Here is a 16904-nt window from a genome sequence, read left to right as displayed (position 1 = left end):
GCAATGAAACGTGCACAAATACTTGTATGAGTTTTAACAATGTTTGCAAATGGGATACAGTGGATTCACGCATTTGTATAGAATGTGTAAAGGCCTGTGTTGTTTTGCACAACTTTAAGTTTGAGAGAGATGGCTATAAAACTGAAGATACGTTATCGATAAGTGGGCTTGAACAAGTGTAGACACCTGGAAAGATACGTCGAGAAATTTCAACTAATAATGCGAAGAACACTGTGATGCAGCACTGTTTCACTTCAGCTGGGTCCGTCAATTGGCAGTTTTCTGAAATATAATTCTGTAACGGATTATACAAGGGAAATGATGTTAATAAACCATGGTGAGAGACTAGGGTGTACTTTACTGCCTACTCCTTTTAATATCCGTATAGATGACGCCTTCCGAAAATGGAAAGAAAGATCACCAGAAGGGATCCATATAAACAAGAATAAATATATAATTAATTTTATTATACGCCAGGCATATTGTATTACCAGCGAATTGTGAAGATGAACTACAAAACTCAACCCATCTTTTAAACTTCATTGGAGAGGATTATAATTTTGAGACAGATTAAATAAAAGTAAGCCAATGGTATTCCATAGGAAATATCCCGTTCGAAATAGATTTGTAATCGAAGATGATATTTTGGAACAAGTTCAGCATTTTATTTACCAAGGGCCTATATCACTTTAAACGAAGATACGAATACAGATCTTATATTACAGATATATCAGTGGACGTGGCAGTATAAGCAGAATATTGAGAAAGATACACGAACAATCAGAGAAATAAATATTTCTATAAGCTCATGACCATACTATTTTACTGTTCGGCAGTGAAACCTGGGTTAGGAAGAGAAAAGATTCAAGCCATGTTCAGGTAGCTGAAATGAAATTTTTACGCGCAGTCAAAGGTTACAATAGTGTGGAGAACACGTCAAGTGTCATAATGCGATTTCCCACAAACTTCACACAGTGGAAGAGAAGTCAAAATAAGCGAACATATGTCTCGGCTTATCTGCAGAAATTTCATCGTTTCTGAGAAATCGACGGTCAACGACTATGACGTACTTTAGGTACCTTTGAACGCGCGTTCCCGACCTTACTTTCGTGCCCCAATTTCGAAACCTGATTATTACTTTTTTTTAATTATTTTTTTTATCCATCTACTCACGACCATAGAAGTTTACTACAAGAAAATTTCGTATCAAGTTAGGCGATGCAAGGGCGTTATATCAGTTGTATAATTACAGCTGGGTTTCACAACAAGTATCACATATTTATTACATAATATATGTGTGTGTGTGGTATTTTCAGGGGTTACAGTTCTTTTAAATTCTCATTCTGGCGTTTAATTCTTATATCAATTCTTATATTAATTTTTGCATTTTATTGTTATGTTTGTTCTTCAGGAAGATTTCGTGTGTTCCCTTGGGTGATATCGATCGTGAAAACATTCTAAACATACAAATTCAGATTACCACGAGCATCGCGCGAATGCAGGTTTGCCACACTGACATTTCCTCGTATGAATTTCGCTCGGGAAAGACATCGCTGACATTGCTGCAGATTTGACCCATTGGCAATAAGTTCATTGCAGGCCACACATAAAGTATCCTTTATTGAAAATTAGACCTTGCAGTTGATTATGGATCAAGATGCACTACAAGAATTTTACAGAAAAAAATTCGAAATACTTTTCTCATTCGTTTATCGATTTTCTTACGTCTTTATTCATTCACCATACATACAACGAGTAGATGGATAAGTATGAAAATTTTTCAGTATTCAGTACATTGGGAAACATTCCTGTAGTAATCTTTTATGGACGTTAGTAAATAGGTGAGAAACTAAAATAAAAGTAGCAGTCAGGTTTCGGACATCGGGCGCAAAAGCGTGAAAAGGTGACGCAGGCTATTTTACCACCACTTCCGTTGAAGTACCGCCTAGAAAAAGGCACATAAAGTTCCACAACAACTTTTTCTCGGACACGGCCGAGCACCTAAAGGTAAGGCGAGACACATATTCGCTTATTTTGACCCTTCTTCCACTCAGCGAAATTTATGGAAAATCGGCTTAAAGCACGTATCACGTTCTCCTCATGGACAGTATTCCTTATGAAAACATAAGAAATAAGAACTGAATATTTTTGCAGTAAATGATAAACTAGAACAACACAAACAAAACTGGAGTGAAGAGCTGGAACGAATGAAAGAAAGGTGCATTCTAAAGATGGTTCTACAATACAAACCCAGGGGAAAGAAGGGCAAAGGATGGCCACTTAAAAGATGGAACTAAGACTTCGGTAGTCTTTTCTGGATTGCCCTACGCCGAAGACCTGCTGCTGTCCATTCATCAAGTGATTAAATTGAGCTAATGATCTAATACAACCCATTACAATCGATATTGTTAACAGCACTGACCAGGAAAATATAGGAAGCATAAGGTGTAGTGGTAAGCGTACTGCAAATTCGGAGCCAGTATGCAAGCGATCGGAAGCGCGTGGCATCCACGTCGTGATAGATAAGCCTGTGACTTACGCGTGGCTGTCGAAAAGATCTCACGCGGCTGCGGTATCAGGCGAAATGGCGTCGGTCATCTTCGGCAACTTCCGCCAACGTTCGTGAACTGTATTCGCCCTCTGTCTCAGGCACACCGTAGGCGCGTGTGGGCCACGCGGATAGGCCACTTGGCCGCAGGGCTCTACCTGAGAGTTACTGGAGAAATATTCCCAACAAAAAGTTCCTGATAAATCAAAAATAAGGAAAAACTACCTTGGCAAAGTTTATGAAGAGGTAAGTCTAAAAATCTGTTTAATGATATTACTTTGTGTGTCAGTTACCCCCCCTTCACCCCCTCCCCTATTTTGAGCTTCATAAAAACTTTTCAATTATTTAAAACATTATACAAAAATATATAATGGAAACATAAAAACAGACACGGCCTGTAATGCCAAGCAGTTTGATTTAGTTTAGTCAGACCCCAAATTACATCTCTGATCTTCATTAATTTTCAATAAAATAGTTCTTTTCAGGTAATACGAGATATAAGAGACGATATCGGCGACTTAAATTTGTGGGTATCTGCAAATGAAACGACCGACTCGTATGGGAAATCTATTGCCAACGTCATTGTGGAAAAAGTGACGTAATCTGAACCACAGACGCCCAACCTCATTGAGAGAGAGAGAGAGAGAGAGAGAGAGAGTAATCAATATTAGTTTTGTTACAGTTATCTTGAGGTTGAAGTTGTTTTGTCCGTGTTTGCTTACAAATAGATTTATGGAAAGGGCACACCTTGAACAATACACAATTTTTATCCTTTCTTTTTATTGCCCAGTCCTGTTTCGCTGTCGTTTCGTCATCAAAAGTGGGCTTTATTACCTTCCTATAAAACAAGAAAACTGCTCTTTACTACTTGTACACACATGAATTTGAGTTTTTAAGACAGTAATTACAAATTTGGAAAACAAAGATTTGCATACATACCTTGTAATCGCATGTTGTGGTTTTCCTGGTTTTTATGTTTTTTTTCAGTTGCTTTCTTTCACAGCCTGTCATATGCAACCACATAGAACTTAACATAGAACAGTTATTTACTTCGAAATTTTACAAGTGGGAATGTCATGGTTACGGCTAACATCAATTAATTCAATGTGAAAGATTGTGTTCTCTCTCTCTCTCTCTCTCTCTCTCTCTCAGTGTGTGTGTGTGTGTGTGTGTGTGTGTGTGTGTGTGTGTGTGTGTGTGTGTTTTACTTATTTTTTCTGGTTTCCCCATAATCTTCACTGTGAAGACTTGCACTAAGCAATTTTCACTATCACTGTTTACAAACTACAGAAACAAGACGATGGACATTTTTGAATGTTTTCTCGGTGAGAGTTCTGAAGCTTTGTGAAGTATATGTCATTCTGTGTGTGTGTGTGTGTGTGTGTGTGTGTGTGTGTGTGTGTGGAGAGGGGGGCGGCGGTGGGGTGTTTGTAGTTTGGTGTTGTCTAATAGTTCTTTGAGGGCAGAGAATGCAGCGAAAGCTAATAACTGAAGAAAACTAGCAACTAAAAAAACCTATAGTTGAAGGACAACAAACAATAAACGAATACACAGCTCTCTGCAACGGAATTCTATTCTCTGTTCTCGAAGAACTATCAGACAACACCAACCCGTAAACACCGAGAACCCCCTCTCTGTACATACACACATACACACACACACACACACACACACAAAGAATCTTTTAATTAGAATTAGTCGATGTTAGGCATAACCAAAACATTTTCAGTCGACAAATTTCGGAGTCAGTAACAGTATTCCGGTAAATTATCAGTAGTGAATTGATTTGGACGCTCAGCGTCGTGAAGCTATCAAGCATGTGACGGTACTGAGTGTATATTGTCTGAGAAACTGTCGTAAATTTGTTCTAAGGTGCCTTTCATAAAATGCAGTTTGTGTACGGCTGCTATTCATTGCCATAACCTAAGGCATGTCTCTACGGAGTATAACGGTAAATGTTCGTGGGGAGTGACACGAGGGCGTGGCGTAATGCCTCAGATTTTTTATCTGAAAACTTTTTAAAAATTTTAATTAAAATAAACGTAATTAACATTGCACATCTTTATTCTTCATGTATACATATCTACCGCACTCTGCTGCTAGAGGGCTTCGAACTTCAGCATATAATATGGTGATGTGTAACTGACTACTTTATGTTGGTGCGTGAGAAACAGTAATCGTGTTTCGAATTCGAGGAGTTTGTCCACACGTGGAGCATCGTCTCCTTCATCATGACAATACCAGAGCACACACGACCGCTGCGACATCTGCAACAATACGATGGCGTGGGTTCACTGTCATCGATCATCCTCCGTCCGACTTGGCCCCATCCGATTTTCATCTGTTTCCATAACTTAAAGAATACCTTGGAGGAATTCGCGTTAATAGTGATGAAGCGGTGCAAGCACAGGTGAGGCTGCGGTTCCGTAGACAAAGTCAAACATTCTGCACTGACGCTGTCAACAAACTGGTGTCTCGTTGGGAGAAATGCGTTCGTCACCAGGGTGGCTACGTTGAGAAATAAATACGTAGACATGAAGAATAAAAGTACAGAACGATACAGTTCGTCCATAACAACAGACTCGAGTGCATAGCTTTTCGACACTTCATGTTACGCGGGACAACTACAATGGTATTGTCAAATGTTTCTGAGCGTTTCATATGGTCCATTAAAAATATCTACTGTGATGTTCTTGTTCAAATGCGAATCTAAGGAGTTTTCGATTCAGCTAAACTGTTGGGATGTTTTAATATCTGAATGTGGCTTGAAAGACCGAAACTGACTGTAAAATATTAGCGATTTATCTATCAGGTGTCGATGTACCTATACGCTGAGTTTCACATGTTACGTATAATATGCCAAGTTTCAAGAGCTAACATCTCACTTCAGATTGTCCTAAACATCAGTTGATATGAAGCCGATGGCGGTAACCATTGAAAGCCCTTGCTGTAGAAGTTGAGTATGTACTCGTACATGACGGTGTATGCTGACGCCAGAGTACCAACCCTATTGTATCCAAGCAGACGAACACTTTTGCTTCACACTCCCTGTGATGTTCTTTACAGGTAACCTGATCTTTAGGTTACCGATGCTGTAAAAAGGGCAATTCCATCCACAATCGCTGTTATGAGAAACTCAGTGAGCACACAAATTTAAAACGAATGACGAGTGACAACAGCAGTCACTTTCAATGTCATTTACTTATGTCACTACTAGTTCCGAGAGGCATAGCCCGTAATCACGAGGTATGCGTTCTATACTATATCACTGACTTTACGGAATGGAGGAGACATCGTTGAACATAAGGTACCAATAAAATATTCCAGTTCACATTCACGCCCTTTCAGGCAGTGAGGCATAATACGTTACAAGGTCGTTAAGCAAAACACGTCAGTACATGGGTGGTCTAACAGTTTCTGCGTGTAGCGTATTCTAAATTCCGTAAATAAATATATGTCGTCTCTTCTTACGCTGCACATTGCAAATTAACTAACCGAGTGTATTGTTCAGTAGCGTAAAAAGCAATTTTTTGTAACTTACGTGATTGGTTTAATGTTATTTAGTAAGACTGAGTGCTCGAGGTTTTTTTAATTCTTTTTGAGAAAGATTTTATCGCTAGTTTAGAACTGTCAATTGAGAATGTATTGTTGAAAACTGTTGTTATGAACAGACATTCATTTCTTTTTGTTCTCTGTTCATTGTCATCTTTTTTCCTATGAAGTATGTGAGTACCACTACTTGATGTTGCCGACAATAATTGGTTGGTATTCTTAGTCATGACATTACAAATTAACTTATTATATTGTTCAGTAGCTTACAAAGCAACATATAACTTACGTGATTGGTTTAATGTTATTTAGTAAAACTGAGTGCTCACTAATACTAGCTTAGTGAAAGTTTACTCGTCGCGCCGTATTATATGTGTTCATTGGTTAGTGGCCCAGTTTTGTGCTCCCTGAAGAACTGAAACCACTTTCATTGATTCACGAAACGTTTGACGATCGCAGCTATAACGTGAATGTATTGCATCGGACTGTTTTCTTTGACACTACGTTCTTTTGATGCATGTGCAGAGATCCAAACGATGGAGAAAATGATTATTTTTGTTTTTTCTTCTAAGAGTACTTAGTGCGTCCCGAAAGTAATTAAGTATTTGAATAAAATTATTTTTATTTATTTAAAAATCTGTGCAAGATATTTCAGAAAGAATATAGCGATTACAAAAGGCTGTAACTACACACATCAAAAAAAGTTTTGCATCACCTTGGTTCCGAGAGTTGCGGAACCTGTACAGAAAATTGGAATAGATATAAACATAAACATCGTTTCCGCCCTTTTTATTGCTAATGAAAACCACACATTGATTGTTGTACCACCATACAGCGAAACCTTCAGAGGTGATGGTCCAGATTGCTGTACACACCGGTACCTCTAATACCCCTAGCATTGATGCATGCCTGTATATGTCGTAGCATACTATCGACAAGTTCATCAAGGCACTGTTGGTCCAGATTGTCCCACTCCTCAATGGCGATTCGGCGTAGACCCTTGAGAGTGGTTGATGGGTCACGTCGTCCATAAACAGCCCTTTTCAGTCTATCCCAGGCATGTTCAATAGGGTTCATGTCTGGAGAACATGCTGGCCACTCTAGTCGAGCGATGTCGTTATCCTGAAGGAAGTCATTTACAAGATGTGCACGATGGGGGGCGCGAAATGTCGTCCATGAAGACGATTGTCTAGCCAATATCCTGCAGATATGGTTGCACTATCGGTCAGAGGATGGTATTCACGTATCGTACAGCCGTTATGGTGCCTTCCATGACCACCAGCGGCGTACGTCGGCCCCACGTATTGCCACCTCAAAACAGCAAGGAACCTCCACCTTGCTACACTCACTGGACAGTGTGTCTAAGGCGTTCAGCCTGACCGGATTGCCTCCAAACACGTCTCAGACGATTGTCTGGTTGAAGACATATGCGACACTCATCGGTGAAGAGAACGTGATGCCAATCCTGAGCGGTCCATTCCGTATGTTGTTGGGCCCATCTGTACCGCGCTGCATGGTGTCGTGGTTGCAAAGATGTACCTCGCCATGGACGTCGGGAGTGAAGTTGTGCATCATGCAACCTATTGCGCACAGTTTGAGTCGTAACATGGTGTCCTGTGGCTGCATGAGAAGCATTATTCAACATGGTGGCGTTGCTGTCAGGGTTCCTCCGGGCCATAATCCGTAGGTAGCGGTCATCCACTGCTGTAGTAGCCCTTGGGCGGCCTGAGCGAGGCATGTCATCGAAAACTCCTGTCTCTCTGTATCTCCTCCATGTCCGAACAACATCGCTTTGGTTCACTCCGAGACGCCTGGACACTTCCCTTGTTGAGAGTTCTTCCTGGGACAAAGTAACAATGCGGACGCGATCGAACCGCCGTATTGACCGTCTAGGCATGGTTGAACTACAGACAATACGAGCCGTGTACCTCCTTCCTGGTGGAATGACTGGAACTGATCGGCTGTCGCACCCCCTCCGTCTAATAGGCGCTGCTCATGCATGGTTGTTTACACCTTTGGGCGGGTTTAGTGACATCTCTGAACAAAGGGATTGTGTCTGTGATACAATATCCACAGTCAACGTCTATCTTCAGGAGTTCTGGGAACGGCGGTGATGCAGAACTTTTTTTGATGTGTGTATTTAGACCCTAGCTCTAAGTTGACGAGAGTTACAGAGAATGTGGAAGAAAATTCACAATTTTGCATCTTTCAAACAATAGGATCTGTGGTGCTGAACATGTGTTCTGCTCTTAGTCACCAAAATTTCCAGACCTGATAACCATGGATTTCTTTACATGGGGTTATGTGATGATCACGTGTATGTGACTCTTTCGTCGAAAATAACTCCATGCACCTTTCTAACCTGCTCGCGTAATTGACTTCGCATATGATTCAAGATGTCGTGAAATGGATTCTTACTCAGATGCTGTCTGTTTGGCCAATTGCAGACCGGTATGAAGCACCTACATTATATGTTTTAAAAAATATATGAACTATTTTTTCCATTCTCTGTAGTTCTCATCAATGAATAGCGCTACGTATCAAATAATCACGGCCCTGTGTTCATTTTGAATTTTCCTGTAGTATGTTGATCGTAAACAATTCAACTAAGACATTCCAATGCCTAACATACGATGTCTTACAAAAAAATGTGAGGCACCCAGAAGATATAGTCGGATGTCAGTGCAACTTCGTACACGTACACACCATCAGTGGCCAGCTAAATGAAAAAATGGCTCAAGTGGCTCTGAGCATTATGGGACTTAACATCTGTGGTCATCAGTCCCCTAGAACTTAGAACTACTTAAACCTAACTAACCTAAGGACATCACACACATCCATGCCCGAGGTAGGATTCGAACCTGCGACCGTAGCAGCCACGTGGTTCCGCACTGAAGCCCCTAGCACCGCTCGGCAACAGCGGCAGGGCATGTAAATATAATCATTTACATGCAATTACCTGTGACAATTGGAACGACCACCAGAGTGCGTTTGTATCGATCGTGTTAGTTACCTGTCCTGCTAGGGTATATAAAAGAGGTGAACAGCGTCAGGTGCTGAGTGATGACTATGAACGACACAGAGATGCAGCGCACTCGTGTGAACCAGCGTTATCAGCACCTGACAGAGTTTAAAAGAGGCCTCATTGTGCAATGTCCAGATTTGTGGGACATTCTAATGTGGCAGTGGCCCGCTTTCGTAGTGCATTGGAACAGAAGGGCACGCATACTAGCTGTCAAGGTTCCAGGCGAGCACATCGTATCACCACAAGGGAGCGTGCGCTAAGAACATTGTGCAAAGTTCTGTGATATCCCGCACAACTTGTCGGATATTAGTCTAGGAAACTACCGTCTAGGCGTAACCACAACTGAAATGGCTGAGTTTGGAATGGTGCCTTGTATGGAAAACATGGGCTGCTGATGAGTGGCCTCGTAGTGTGTCCATCGATGAATCGTGGTTATGCACCACCCTGGGTGACCATAGTCAGCAAATGTGGTGGCGACCTGGGGAGTGATCACATTTTTTCAGTGTTTTGGAGAGGTACAGTTGTATTACTCCTGTCTTCGCGGTGTGAGCAGCCATCGGATATAACTTCAGTTCATCGCTGGTAGCCTCTCATGTGGCAGCATTTTGTTGCCATGTTTCAACAGGACAATGCTCGACCATGAATGGCTCGTGGACCTATGAACTGCCTGCGTGATGCTGAGGTACGCCCTTGTTTAGCAAGATCCTCAGGTCTGTCCCCTGACAGAACATATGTGGGACCAACATGGACGTCAACTCATTCTCAGTGCCAGTATGCAGAATGCCAGAGATCAGTTACAATTGTTATTGGCCACGTTGCCACATGAGAGGATACCAACGGCTTTATGACAACCTCCTCAAGCGAATCAGTGCATGACACCAGGCCAGAGGGGGAGCGACGTGAAACTGATTAAGTGGGCTCATACTGTATTTGACTCGCCACTTTAATCACTGAAATAACATCACATACCCTCTCAACACCTCAAGTTTCATTTCGTTTCCAAGACCACTTCTGACTGCTTCACTTTCTCTGTCCTGCAGTTTTTTATTTCTTTTTAAATATATGATTATGAACTTACCTGTGTATGCTTTATAGAAGTGAACTGACAAAGACTTGACACTGAGTTTTCATTCGTTCAGAACAAAATGATAACAACACCAAAATAAAAATTACTCACAGTTCTCGTGCAAGCTACCGTTTATGTCTCATCTGGAGACAAAAGATCACGTTCCAAAGGTGGGTGTTGTCAACTACACATACCCAGTGGATGACTGAAGCAGCAATGCTAGTTAAATTTTTTAATTGCACTCAGTGCTCGAACAATGGCTATTGGAAAGCAGTGGTGCTTATAGACAACATCATCAGTTAAAGCGTTAACATCCGACCAGTGTGGCCGAGCGGTTGTAGGCGCTTCAGTCTGGAACCGCGCGACCGCTACGGTAGCAGGCTCGAATCCTGCCTCGGGCATGGATGTGTGTGGTGTCCTTAGGTTAGTTAGGTTTAAGTAGTTCAAGTTCTAGGGGACTGATGACCTCAGATGTTAAGTCCCATAGTGCCAGAGTCATTCGAAACGAAGCGTTAACATCTATCAGTTCCGTGACAATAGTCTTCCGAGTAGAGATGACAGTTGACTTCACTGTCCTCCTGTCTGTTACAGTCACTTTAATTTTTCTTCCGCAACTGTGTTTAACACACGTAGTTTCCCCATTACCTATGTATGATGCCCTGACGTTAAATGTAGCAGCTCCAAACACTTCTAGCATCAGAGTTTGCTCCTATTGGAAGTCTAAAATGTCAGACATGATGCCAGATCGACATAATAGCGCAATACCTATCAGATTACAGTACTGTTATGAAAAACCATTCATAAATACAGGGCGTTCATATTTTGTGTGCTGTGCACTGTATACAAGGGTGTCACTCGTGCTAATATTAAATGTCCACAATATCCCCTGTAAGCACTGTTATATGCACCAAACCGCAGTCCCACTGAATCACAGAGGCGCTAGTACATCACTGGAGTATTCCATATGGTTTTCACAGGTTTCTACCACAGAGATACGAATACCGTCCGCATCTTGACCTGAGGTACGCCGCGGATGAGGATCCAAAAGTGGCCATAAATAAAATTCTGGCGGGCTTAGATCCAGAGAACGTAGACGTCAGGGCATTGGTCCACCTATTCCTATCGATATCACGGAATCTGTTATTTAGAAGCCGAAGGGAGTAATACTGACGTATATAACAGCTCCAGTGCGCATAAAGTGCATGTTCCGTAAAACTGATAAACACACATCTTCCATCTTGGGTTGTCGGGTGTTCTGCCGGATATCAGCGTCGTACTTGCACGATATTTCGGTCACGTAGCTCGAGACCTTCATCAGGTGCGACCTGAGACTGCTCCTCGAGTGGACCTGGTCCAGTATTTATGGGGGAAGGCCATAGGCATAAATACTGGACCAGGTCCACTCGAGGAGCAGTCTCAGGTCGCACCTGATGAAGGTCTCGAGCTACGTGACCGAAATATCGTGCAAGTACGACGCTGATATCCGGCAGAACACCCGACAACCCAAGATGTCATTAGATCGCCGGGAAAGCCTGAAGAGTCACACACATCTTCCACCATATCAGTTAGGACGAGAGAACATGAGTCACCAAAAATGCAAAAATATTGACAGATAATCTTTGTTGGTACCGTATATTAACACTTGAGTGAGTATTCACGCCAGCTCACACGTTCTGATACGTTTGCACGTACATGAAGAGTTATATAAAATGAGTTCCAACATGGAACTAAAACTTTTGCTGACCTACGTCCATTTTATCATATTTTCTTTTTCTACGTCTGAGTAAGTGTCCTAAAAAATTGTTCGCAGCTTTCTCGTACCACCTACATGTTAAGTGAATAATGTATATGTAGAAGAGGCAGTAAATTACGCTTTCTCCAAGTATTAGTCACGTCAACTTATTCGACATGGTGCAAGTGCTCAACGTGAAACTTCATTTCACCATCTTTTGCTGGTCTGCTCCTTCTTCTTCTATAGTACAGCTCCTCTCTCTCTCTCTCTCTCTCTCTCTCTCTCTCTCTCTCTCTCTCTCTCTCTCTCGTGTAAGAATATTGTTAATGATTGGTAATGTACGGAACCACAAATCAGTGGGAACAATGGGCAAAAAAATCTGTTTCATCAGCGAACTGCTATATTTTCCTTCAGGTGTAACAACAAATTAACATTTCTATATCTAAGAATTTACAAATAAATATTTTCAGATCATCATCTTAAATCAATAAGTTATATACAATACATTTCAAAACAAAATTAACGTATTTTCCAATAACTTTTGGATGAATAGTGAGAAAATAATGGCAGGAGAGGACATTTCGAGATCACGGTGAGAAATGGACCACAACTTTGCACTGTTTATAAACACGCAGTCCATCTGCAGCGAGTGTAATTTTGATCCGCAGTTGTACCATTTACGTACAAACCATGCACATACATGCACGGAACATAATCTTGGAGTTTGTTATGGAAGATTTTGGTACTTTAACTGAAGAACAATAAACAACACAATGAAATTATGTTTGCTGCCGAATGAACGAAAACAATGACCTCACGCTAAAGCACGTGTCTTGTGTTTATCACTGAGTGTAACACAAACATACGACAGGAAGGAAACAAAAACCACAGAACAATAGTACTTAAAAGATATCTGTAGCGCTTCGTAGTTCAGCTAAATATTAGCTATCTCTAACCGAAGCGCATGCCGATTCGGGTCTTATGTCTGCGTCTGAAAAATACTCAATCACTATTGCACAATATGCGCTATGAAATCTTACGTAATAAAAGGAGCTTTAGTATAAGGAGCATTTCAGAATGCCACTGGTTTGTTCAACAATAAGTGGAATACAAAACGCATTTCGCCAATCGCTTTACTTACAAAGTTGTGACTGCAATTGTATGAGTGTGGGTATACACTGTCAATAAAAGATTCTCACATTGTATCTAAGTTTCATAGAGTAGCACCTTGTTTATGAGGAATGCAACAGCTGAGTGTTAAACAAAAACATTTTACATGGCAATCTGCATTTAGCGCTCTTTTTAACATCAGTGGAAAAAAATTCTGTGATTTATACATGACGAGGTAGTAATGTTCTTTTCCATATATTTGCTTCAAAAGTTGCTAGTTTCCGTGCAGTAGTATAACACAAATTTTGCAGTCACATCACGAATAATCCTAGAGTGAATACATGGCTGTAATGGTGGCAGTTTACATTAACGTCCACAATATTACACTGCACACGTAACCTCTCACTTAACATCTACACGGCGACAGAAATGATCACTGGTAGGTGGAATTTGTAAGAACATTTCACATTGTAGGCTCTCATACATTACCAAGCGAACATCACACGAAACGTCGGCTGTGGCATGTAAGTAATACTGACAGCAAAACAACCACTGAGGTCGCAATAATCCACAGTTCAGCTTATAGAAGTACTGATACATTCACGCCCGATCTTGTGACCTGCAGAATTTCTGAAACAGCACGTGAAATTTTGATGAATAAATTTTTCGGAAGGAAATACTCTGCGGGCATCGGTGAAAGGTCAAGCTGTAGTGTTTGAGTAACATTGATTTTCAGTTAAATACGGTACGGTTTTCTTTTTGGCTTTCTCCCAGCGACAAACAATGCGTTGTCTGTATGGTTTACCTGCCTTGTAGATACAGAATGACGGAGAAGATTAACTAAAAATTCCTGACAGATTGAAAGTGCGGGCTGGTCCGGGATCTGAACCCGGGGCTTTGCGTTTTCGCTGGTAGACCTCCAGCGCCTGATACTTCCGAGGGCATCTGTCGGCCCAGATCTGAAACTTCATCTAGCTATTCCAGAATCCAGAAAAACACTCCTTCATAATATGCTACGTAGGCTAGCATTCCTGGCAGAAGTAACATGGCGGATAATAGATTAGCTGCGGCCAAGGGTGTGTATCCAGAAACAAAGTCTTTCACTCTGCGTCGGAACGTAGGTGTACTGTTACATGCAGAAAGATTGAAACTGTGCACCTGACCGGAACTCGAACGCATATCCTTGACCCTTGAGTGCAATTTCAAGGCAACAAAGTGAATCAGTGCACTGGCATTGTTATGTGCTAAAGATGCTTAACTTGAGTGTGAATCTGTGATGAAAGTGGTCGTTTTCCAAGGGAAATACTGTTGCGTAAATTCCGTCATCATGTGTTTGTGATTTACGTAAAGTTGCCCTGAAGCACAGTGGTTTGAATATCACAAAACTTTACTGAACGTAGACCTATTGCAGGTGATATACTTTCGTTTGGAACGAATCCTCCAACCTGCCAACCGACTGGCAGTCAGTTTTTGGGGGCCTAAAATTGGTTTTAGAATTGGAACCATGATGTACGCCGGCATTAAAGAAAAAGAAAACACTGCTAGACACGAAAGTCACGTTAATTTCTGTGATAAACTGTGGTTCGAATCCCTGACTTTTGAATTAGGATGTGGTACATGGTAGGTTATAACTGGCTGCTAAGTACCATAAGGTGAAGATGAGATAGATAGTACATCGAAGTAGGTGGTCAACATCCTGAATGTGGCTCTCTGCCAGGAAGGTTTACTGCAGCTCAAACCTTATTTCGTAGTTCATGTTTTATTGTGGTGGCACGAAATCGAGCATTTAAAGTTTCAAACAAATTTGATGTAAATTTCTCTTTTGAGCTATTTTCGTCCTGTGACAAGATTGCTATTTAAAGTCGAGACAAATACTCGTATTACAGTGTCGATACACCTATCTGGAGATCCTATACAGAAGCCTCCTCAGCGGGCAGTTGCACAAAACTGTACGAAACGTCGATTAGTCTTAGACTCAACATACTGTATCCGACCCTTTTTTAAATCTCTGTTGGTCCATTACAGTCAAGGGACATCGGATGGTACGTACTTTCCAATTCAACAAACTTTACCAACAGCCGTACACTTTAAGATTTTTACTTCATTTTGAAAATAACTAGTTTCGGCAATTCACTTTGCCATGTTCAGGCCCCATACGCTTTTTTCGAATCAACGAACTTATCGCATAGCGCCATAAAAGTGGATATCGTGAATCCCAATCGTTATGCAGCTGATTCATACGAAAGCGTGACAGCAGTTGACGCTGTCACGCTTTCACGCTGTCACACTTTCACGTTGTCACACTTTCATATGAAACAGCTGCACAACGATTGGGATTCACGAAGTCCAGTTTATGGCGGTATACGATAAGTTCGTTGATTCGAAAAAAGCATATGGGGCCTGAAGATGGCAAGATGACTCATCGAAACTGGTTGGTTTTAAAATAAAAGACAATATTTTAAAGTTTACGGCTTTTGGTAAAGTTTACTGAATTACTTAAGTCTGTCAAGAATTTGTTTACAGTGTAAAAGACACCTCACAGTTAAAATTTCATTGTGAGGATATGAATTCGAATATTTTAAATTCGAAATACATGGGAGACGAATTTCTCTCCTCATATTTCACTGTATTCGTAAGTATTCGCAACAGAACACCCATCCAACTTTCTCTTTCTCGAGATTCTGTGCTGAAGGTGTCTGACGGAGCAGTTGCATAAAACAGGACGGAACGCCCATGAGTCTTAGGGTCAGTACACCCAATTGCACAGTTTTAATCTTTAGGAAGTTTCGTTATCGGAGTAAACCACAAATTTCAATTTGATTTAGAGAGCAGGAATAACTCTAAATATTAATTAAGGCTTCTTATTTTCAGCCATAATGGCTATATTTGTGGACCGTGACTGTGTGGGATAATTATTTATTTCAAGTTTCTGCTACCAGTCACTTTTTATTTTATTTTATGCTTGATCTAACATAATGCAACGCGTTTCGAACATGTTCTGTTCATTTTCAAGCGTTAGTATATACATACATACATATATGGAGAAATGTTACTTAAACATAAACAGTCTTAAACTAGTCTAGAACACTTTGTCCATTGTTTTTTAATTTTGTAATGTAGCTGCTGGTGTGGCATTTAGGGGGAAGGAGGGGGGCAGTGTACATCTAGAAATCGAAATTGAAATCACTGATTTCGAATTCTAGATATACACTGCCCCCCCTCCTTCCCTCCCCCCCCCCCCCCCCCCCGCGAATGCCACACCAGCAGCTACATTAAAAAATTATAAAAACAAAAAACAGTGGACAAAGTGTTCTAGACTAGTTTAAGACTGTTTGTTTTCAAGTAACAATTCTCTATATATGTATGTATGCATGTATGTATTAACGCTTGAAAATGAACAGAACATGTTCGAAACTCGTTGCATTTGTTAGATTAAGCATAAAATAAAATAAAAAGTGACTGGTAGCAGAAACTTGAAATAAATAATTAATTAAGGCTGTCGATATATGGGAGCTGAATTTCTGGGGTCCTAGGCCAATTTAACTCTTTAAACTTGACGTAACTTGTATAACAGTGTCCATCTCGTCCTCCAGATCTGGTGGAGAAGCTATCTCAGTGGAGAGTCGTACCAAACTGGGCGAAACACTCATCAGGCACCGAGCCAGAGCCAATATAGCACTTCATTACACAGTTGTAATCTGTCAGGAAGTTTTATTACAACGTAAATTGCAGTTAACGTTTCATTCTGGGCAGAGGCAGTTTATCTGGATATTACTAAAGGCTCGAAAGTGGGAGCTGACTTTCCCCGGTCAGTTGCATTGGTCCAGTGGCGATTTCACTTTTGCAAGCTGAGCCAAATATTTATATCAGAGGG

This window comes from Schistocerca serialis, chromosome 4 (genome assembly GCF_023864345.2).
Source record: "Schistocerca serialis cubense isolate TAMUIC-IGC-003099 chromosome 4, iqSchSeri2.2, whole genome shotgun sequence".
Taxonomy (NCBI): Eukaryota; Metazoa; Arthropoda; class Insecta; order Orthoptera; family Acrididae; genus Schistocerca; species Schistocerca serialis.
Note: the sequence above shows the minus strand (reverse complement) of the source record.